Here is a 6,793-nt window from a genome sequence, read left to right on the forward strand (position 1 = left end):
GAACCAGCTAATCAAGCTCTTACTAGGCATATAATCTTCCAGTCAGGTGTGTTGAGACAAGTTGGAGCTAAACTCTGCAGGACACCGGCCCTCCAGGACCGAGTTTGGACAGCCCTGCTCTAAAGCATGCAAATATTGACTGCATTACGTACTTCCCCAAATGATTTCCGTTATTCCAATTAACGGTCTTTACAGCCTACAACAGCACCAAACCCCAAGCAAATAAATATAGTAAACAAGAGGATACATATGACAATTATACCTCCCATACAAACGCGCACACGTACACGCAGAAACGTGTTGTCAGCGCAGCTCTAAGATTTTATCAGTAAAATAGTTTAGCAACTTAAAAGCTGCATGATATTTCTCACTAGCGAGGAAATACGCTGCTGCTCTTGAAGCAGATGAATTTACAGTTTCGATATTAGTAGAGCCGCTGCTGCCGAGTTACTTGTGGATTATTGTGATGTTTTTATCAGCTGTTTGGACTGATGACACCCATTCATCTCAGAGGATCCATTTCTCCAAATCTGAAGTAATAAACATTATCCACGTCTTCGATGGCCTGAGGGTGAGTAAATTTTCAGCAAGTTTTCATAATAAACAAATCCTAAATACCAGTATTTTAATGCAAATAATCAAATTGTCGTGAATCCGGTCCCTGTTGTTCCTCCCAGTCGCCATCAGAGGGCTCCATCACCTTTTTCTCCCGGACTCCATTATCCCTGTCTAGGCCTGCGTCCTAATGTTCATATTATCCATCCTAAATTCTATGTGATATTAGTCATTTTCAATACTATTTAGGGCAGATAGGGTGGATAGTAGGCACACTGGGACACACACTTTTTTCTGTGATGACCCGGAGCTCCTTTACCCGTGCTAAGTCTTGTTTTGCTCTTGCTAACATTTCTTAGTGTTCACCCTGGCACACTGGGACACACACTTTTTTCTGTGATGACCCGGAGCTCCTTTACCCATGCTCAGTGCTAAGTCTTGTTTTGCTCTTGCTAACATTTCTTAGTGTTCACCCTTGTTTCTTGTGGTTGTGATTTTGGACTGTTTCCCTGGTTTTTGATTGTTTGCTGTCTGCCCTGATCCTCCTCTGTTGTGTGGATTAGCCTACTCTTCCCTTGCCTCTGCTATTGTGTTTTACTGGTGTTTGAAGTAGGCTATTCTTGGCTGTCATTCTTATCAGAATTATAAGGCCTGGTTCTCCAGTGCGGTCAGAGAAGTCACCTGAGGATAATTTTGGTGTGGGCAGACAGCTAGTTTAACTCAAGTCAGGTGCGTACGGAAATTTTTAGCACACTATGGGTGTGGCAAAGTTGGTGACATTGCAAGTCTTTGTCCAGAGAATAAGAGATCTCATCAAGGCTTGCAAAGGATGGTCACGTTGCAAGGCGTTTGGAAAAAAGAAGAAAAGATCAGGAAGTTGTTTGTTTTACACGTGGAAGGATGGGACCTAGGGCAAAACCGTATCACTTTTCACACAAAAGAAAGATAGGCTATGGGCGTCACTAGGCCATTTTTAGGGGGTCTATAGCCACCCTAAAATGTCTACTCAGCCCCCCTAAAATTTTGCGATTAGCTCCATAAACTGTACACGAATTCGTGATTGCCTCAGTCCCCTTTAAATTTCATATGAAAACGGCGGCAGACTTCGATCGGCTCCTCCCCGTCTTTCAGCGTGTTCTTTTTCAATCCACAGACCATGGCGGCGCAGAGCGAGAAACAGGGAACAAGCAGGCGCGGATTAATGCACAGGCATGCCTAGGTTACAGCCTAGGGGCCCCACATGTGCAGGGGCCCCTGATTGGCCAGAATATATTTTTTTATTATTTTAAATTTACTTCAGTGCGAACCAAAAAAGACCCTCATTGGCCCATAAGAAACATTAAAGGAGGAATCATTGCAGAGCGTCTGACAAAATTAACGTCTTGTATTGTAGAATGTATGCACTTGCACTGCCGAGTTTGCGCGATCGTTAATTCGAAACCGAAAGACAAACGCGCACGTGCATTCAAGCGATTTTAATACTCCGCGTTTTGAGAGCGACTCCCTCATGCGCCAAATTAGGCTACATACAATATCTAGTCTGTTAGTTAATTATTAATTAATAGGTTGTGTCGTTGTCTATAGCTCTGTATCATGCTTGAAAAATGTGTTCTCTATTTGCACTTTGAATATAAAGAATGAGGCACTGCACTGCCGAGTTTGCGCGATCGTTAATTCGAAACCGAAAAACAAATGCGCACGTGCATTCAAGCGATTTTAATACTCCGCGTTTTGAGAGCGACTCCCTCACGCGCCAAATTAGGCTACATACAATATCTAGGCTGTTATTAGTCTGTTAGTTAATAATTAATTAATAGGTTGTGTAGTTGTCTATAGCTCTGTATCATGCTTGAAAAATGTGTTCTCTATTTGCACTTTGAATATAAAGAATGAGAATGTGACGTAACGAGTTCTGGGAAACTGCTTTGTTTATCCGCCATACTTGCAGGATAGCGCTGCGCTTCCGCTATTGAGTTTAGGGCAGTATTTTACAGTGGCCGTGAAGTGCAAAGCAAATCACAATTCTGAAAACAAAATAACAAATACATTTAGTTAAAAGTGTCTGTAATTCATCAGCTCCAGTGGCGCAGATGGATAAGCGTGTGGCCTTGGCTTTTTGATGGGTTCGATCCCACCTTTTGCCGAACTTTTTTCCCCTCCCTTTTCAAATCTCGTATTAGCAATGGATTCTATTTACACTAAGTGAAAATAGCAGTATTTTTAGCACTATGCTATTTACACTAAGTGCAAATATCTATTTACACTATGTTAAAATAGCAGGATTTCTACTATCAAGTATACTACTTGTTGCAAATAGTGGCAATTATCTGCACTTCAGTATTGTAGTACATTATAAAACAGTATGCAATAATAACGTATTGCCACGACTCTGCTGTTCTTCGGCTGGTTCTTCCCTGTCTACGGTGATTGACAGATGTCTCTCCAGTCATTGGTGAGTAATCCCAAACCAATGGCGCTGTCTCAAACTATACCTACCTCTTCCGGTTTGTCTGATTTGTCGTTGTGTTTTTTGATTTGTTATTTTGTTTTCGGATTTGTCGTTGTGTTTTCTGACTTGTTATCTTGTTTTCAAATTTGTCATTGTGTTTTCTGACTTGTTATAATGTTTTCTGAATTGTTTAGTTTTTTAGACTTGCATTTGCGTTTGTAATTTGTTATTTTGTTTTCAGAATTGTGATTTGCTTTGCACTTCACGGCCACTGTAGTATTAGATTTGTTTGTCGTGATTGTGAAAAATGTAACCAGTGTAGGCTGTCATTCATGCTGCATCGAGAATTGCAATAGTAACTCAGATCATCATTCTGAGAGAAAACTGAGCAATGCAGTATGTTTTTTCGCCTTTCTATGTGTAAAAACACCAAGGGAAGCAAGTCGCGGAGAAGACGCCGAATAGTAAACCCACTGACAAAAGTGTGTTTTTGAAAGTCTTGATTTTGTTGGTTTAATATTTTACATTACCTTCTTTGCAAGCATGACTCTCACTAGGCTTGTGAATTAGTAGAACTTGAACAGGGAACTTTCTAAAATGCTTAAAGTGGCTTAATGTACCAAGACAGTGATAAAGACAATTGTAAAGACTAAGCTCAAAATGTGAACGCAACGCGTTTATTTACACATTAAGCATTTTCCTCTCATAAAGAACACGCTTAATGAGACAGTGATATTAACCCTCTATAGGAGTAATTATGAATTTACAGCGTAAAAAATTATTGACTTTATATTTTACATATATTTAGGAGTAAAATAATTTTCCAAAATTAGTTTTCTTCATCTGACCTTTGACCTTCTTTTTAGGGATCCGTCATTTATAACTGACGTGGTCTCATTACGTAAATTATTTTTGGCAAATTGTCTGAAACTTCACACACAATCAAATGCTTTTTCACTATCTGAAAAGAAGTGAAAAGATCTTTATGAACATTAAATTTTTTTCTTGTGCTGCTATATTTGATTTGGAACTCGTGCATGAAAATGTCCTTTTCCAAAATTTGTTTTCTTCATCTGACCTTTGACCTTCTTTTTAGGGATCCGTCATTTATAACTGACGTGGTCTCATTACGTAAGTTATTTTTGGCAAATTGTCTGAAACTTCACACACAATCAAATGCTTTTTCACTATCTGAAAAGAAGTGAAAAGATCTTTATGAACATTAAATTTTTTTCTTGTGCTGCTATATTTGATTTGGAACTCGTGCATGAAAATGTCTAAAACTTGCAATTTCACTGCCTGAAAACCATGTCTTAGTGTTTCAAAAGCATTAAAACAACTTTAACATTGTATTTCATCTTGGAATTTCAAATCAATTATTGTAGCACAAGTGAAAGTAAACAAGACTCTTCTTTTTCAGTGTACCCCAGACCAGTGTTTCCCAACCGGGGTGCCGCGGTTAATAAATAATATTAAAAATATATGTATGACATTATATTCTGCAGTTCTTCCCTGTTGTACCGAATATCTATACTTTTCAAATTATCATATCGAAGTTAGAAATTCAAATATTGTGACAAAATTAATTTTGTAGGGTGCCACAAGTTTGTTAAAATTTCCAAAGGGTGCCGCGACTAAAAAAAAAGGTTGGGAAACACTGCCCCAGAAAACCCACACATAAGTAGATGTTGACTTGTGCAGTCATCATTGGCGCATCGCTGTCTGTCAGTATAGTAATGCCAATAGACATCGGCATCTTTTCTGACCTCTGGTTGTTGTATGGTTCACATCTTTCAAACTGGCATACAATAATGTACCCAAATGCCTGACTTCCACAACAACCTATTCTTCACCACTGCCCTCTCTCTCATTGCTTCTGTCCTCCTTGGTCCTCAACAACTTGTTTTATTACTACAACCTGATTTTCTGATGCATACCATCATAAAATCATAAAATCATATCATCAATACTTTCTGAAATAAGTACAGATTTGTCTCTCCATCTTCCAAATATCTTACAAAAATGAACCTAAAACACATGAATAAAGGCTATTATACTGCACGCCAATGCTGGTCAATAGTGCCAGCTACACCAAATATGCATCACATAATAGGACTTTGTCAGTTATGCATGACGCTCAGATTTGTTGGTCTCGGAGTTGTTGTTTTTATAAAAGTGCATTTAAAAATGACAAAAAACTTTAGAAAACACATTTGGATGTACAATTATATTTTATATAAATTAAACTTGAATTTATATGTATTTTCTAGTCTAAAATTAGCTCACTATGGAGCTTTGAGAGCATGCGACCTATGTGCTAATGTCTCCTACAAGGCCTACTTTGTTACCAAAAATGTGAAGCACATGGCTAATAAATTAAAATTTTACTGGTTGAAGGGGATGTCATTTGACATCACTAAAATAACATTTTGTTAGTTGAACAATAATATTGTATTTTAAATGCATTGTTCTTAGCGTCATTTATAAATTAAAAGGGTTAAAAGACCACATTCTGTAAACACCTTACTAATAAAGCACATATTGATATGTGCAGATCTTTAAATATCACTGTCTTAATCAATAAGCACTTTCTACATTACGGCTTTCTAAAGAGTGGAAAACGCTTAACGTTTAAACATGTCGCATTAATATTCTGGCTCATCACCATGTCTTTTAGCATCACTGTCTTAGTACATTAAACCAGCATTTGAAAATGCTACAAAACTGTTCACATGCTCCTAGGGATTTGATTTTGCTTGTCATTTGTTGAAATAGTTAAATATAAAATGTACAGTGAGTTTGTGACTGTTAGCTGAATGTGACCCACAATCTCCTCCGTGGCCATGGAAACATTAATATTTATAATGACAACAATTATACTTTGTCATTTAAAACTTTCCTACAAAGACATTGATTGACTTCTGTCAGCTTGTTGAACACACACTTTTATTTGGATAATCTATCATATGATGGCTGAAGCAGCAGCGGGCGACACTGTTTTCACGCTAATCAGGTAAACATTAAACAAAATCTAATTATCATGCAGTGCGATCAAATAGCTTCTATTCCCTGCAAACGATACAATGCAGAATGAATGATTGTTTAACTTAAAGGCAAAAACAAAACAAAAGATAAGCAGTTATCCTTATAGAGAATTAAAAGTAACCATGGGAACGGATAGAGTATCCTGGGGCAAGTTCAAACTCAACCCGGTGTGCACCGTTTTGCTACGGTTTCCGGTTTGAACAACATGTTTCCTGGAAACGGTGTGTAACGGGGTTTGAGATACGTTTTCTCTTGTTTGGTGGGTGTGTCAAACATGTCAGCCCAGTCAGCAGCAACATGTATGTAAACCATGCAGTATTAAAGAGACAGCTCGCACAATGTAATTAACATCCAAATAAATTCACAAGAGCAAGTATATTGTTTGCACATGTTTATTTACATTAAAGGCAAAATAACTGAAATAATAAGGGCACAAGTATAGATCTGGAACTTCTTTAAGTCTGTCTAAATATCATTTAGTAATTGCAATGTCTTCTGGTCCATATGCTTTCCTTAGGAAGGTGTGCTAAATACTGATTAATGTAACATAAAAATACTATACATATTTATATTTTTTTCTACTGTATTATGGAGTGTCACTTTCATAAACTTTTCTATACTGCTCTGATTATATAATGGTAAATATTACAATATCATAGCACAACAACAGTGATCAGCAATAATGATAAGCCTAATACTCACAATAAAAATAATAAGGTCATATAGATCATAACACAGTCTTGG

This window comes from Sinocyclocheilus grahami, unplaced genomic scaffold (genome assembly GCF_001515645.1).
Source record: "Sinocyclocheilus grahami isolate Dianchi unplaced genomic scaffold, SAMN03320097.WGS_v1.1 scaffold28.1, whole genome shotgun sequence".
NCBI lineage: Eukaryota > Metazoa > Chordata > Actinopteri > Cypriniformes > Cyprinidae > Sinocyclocheilus > Sinocyclocheilus grahami.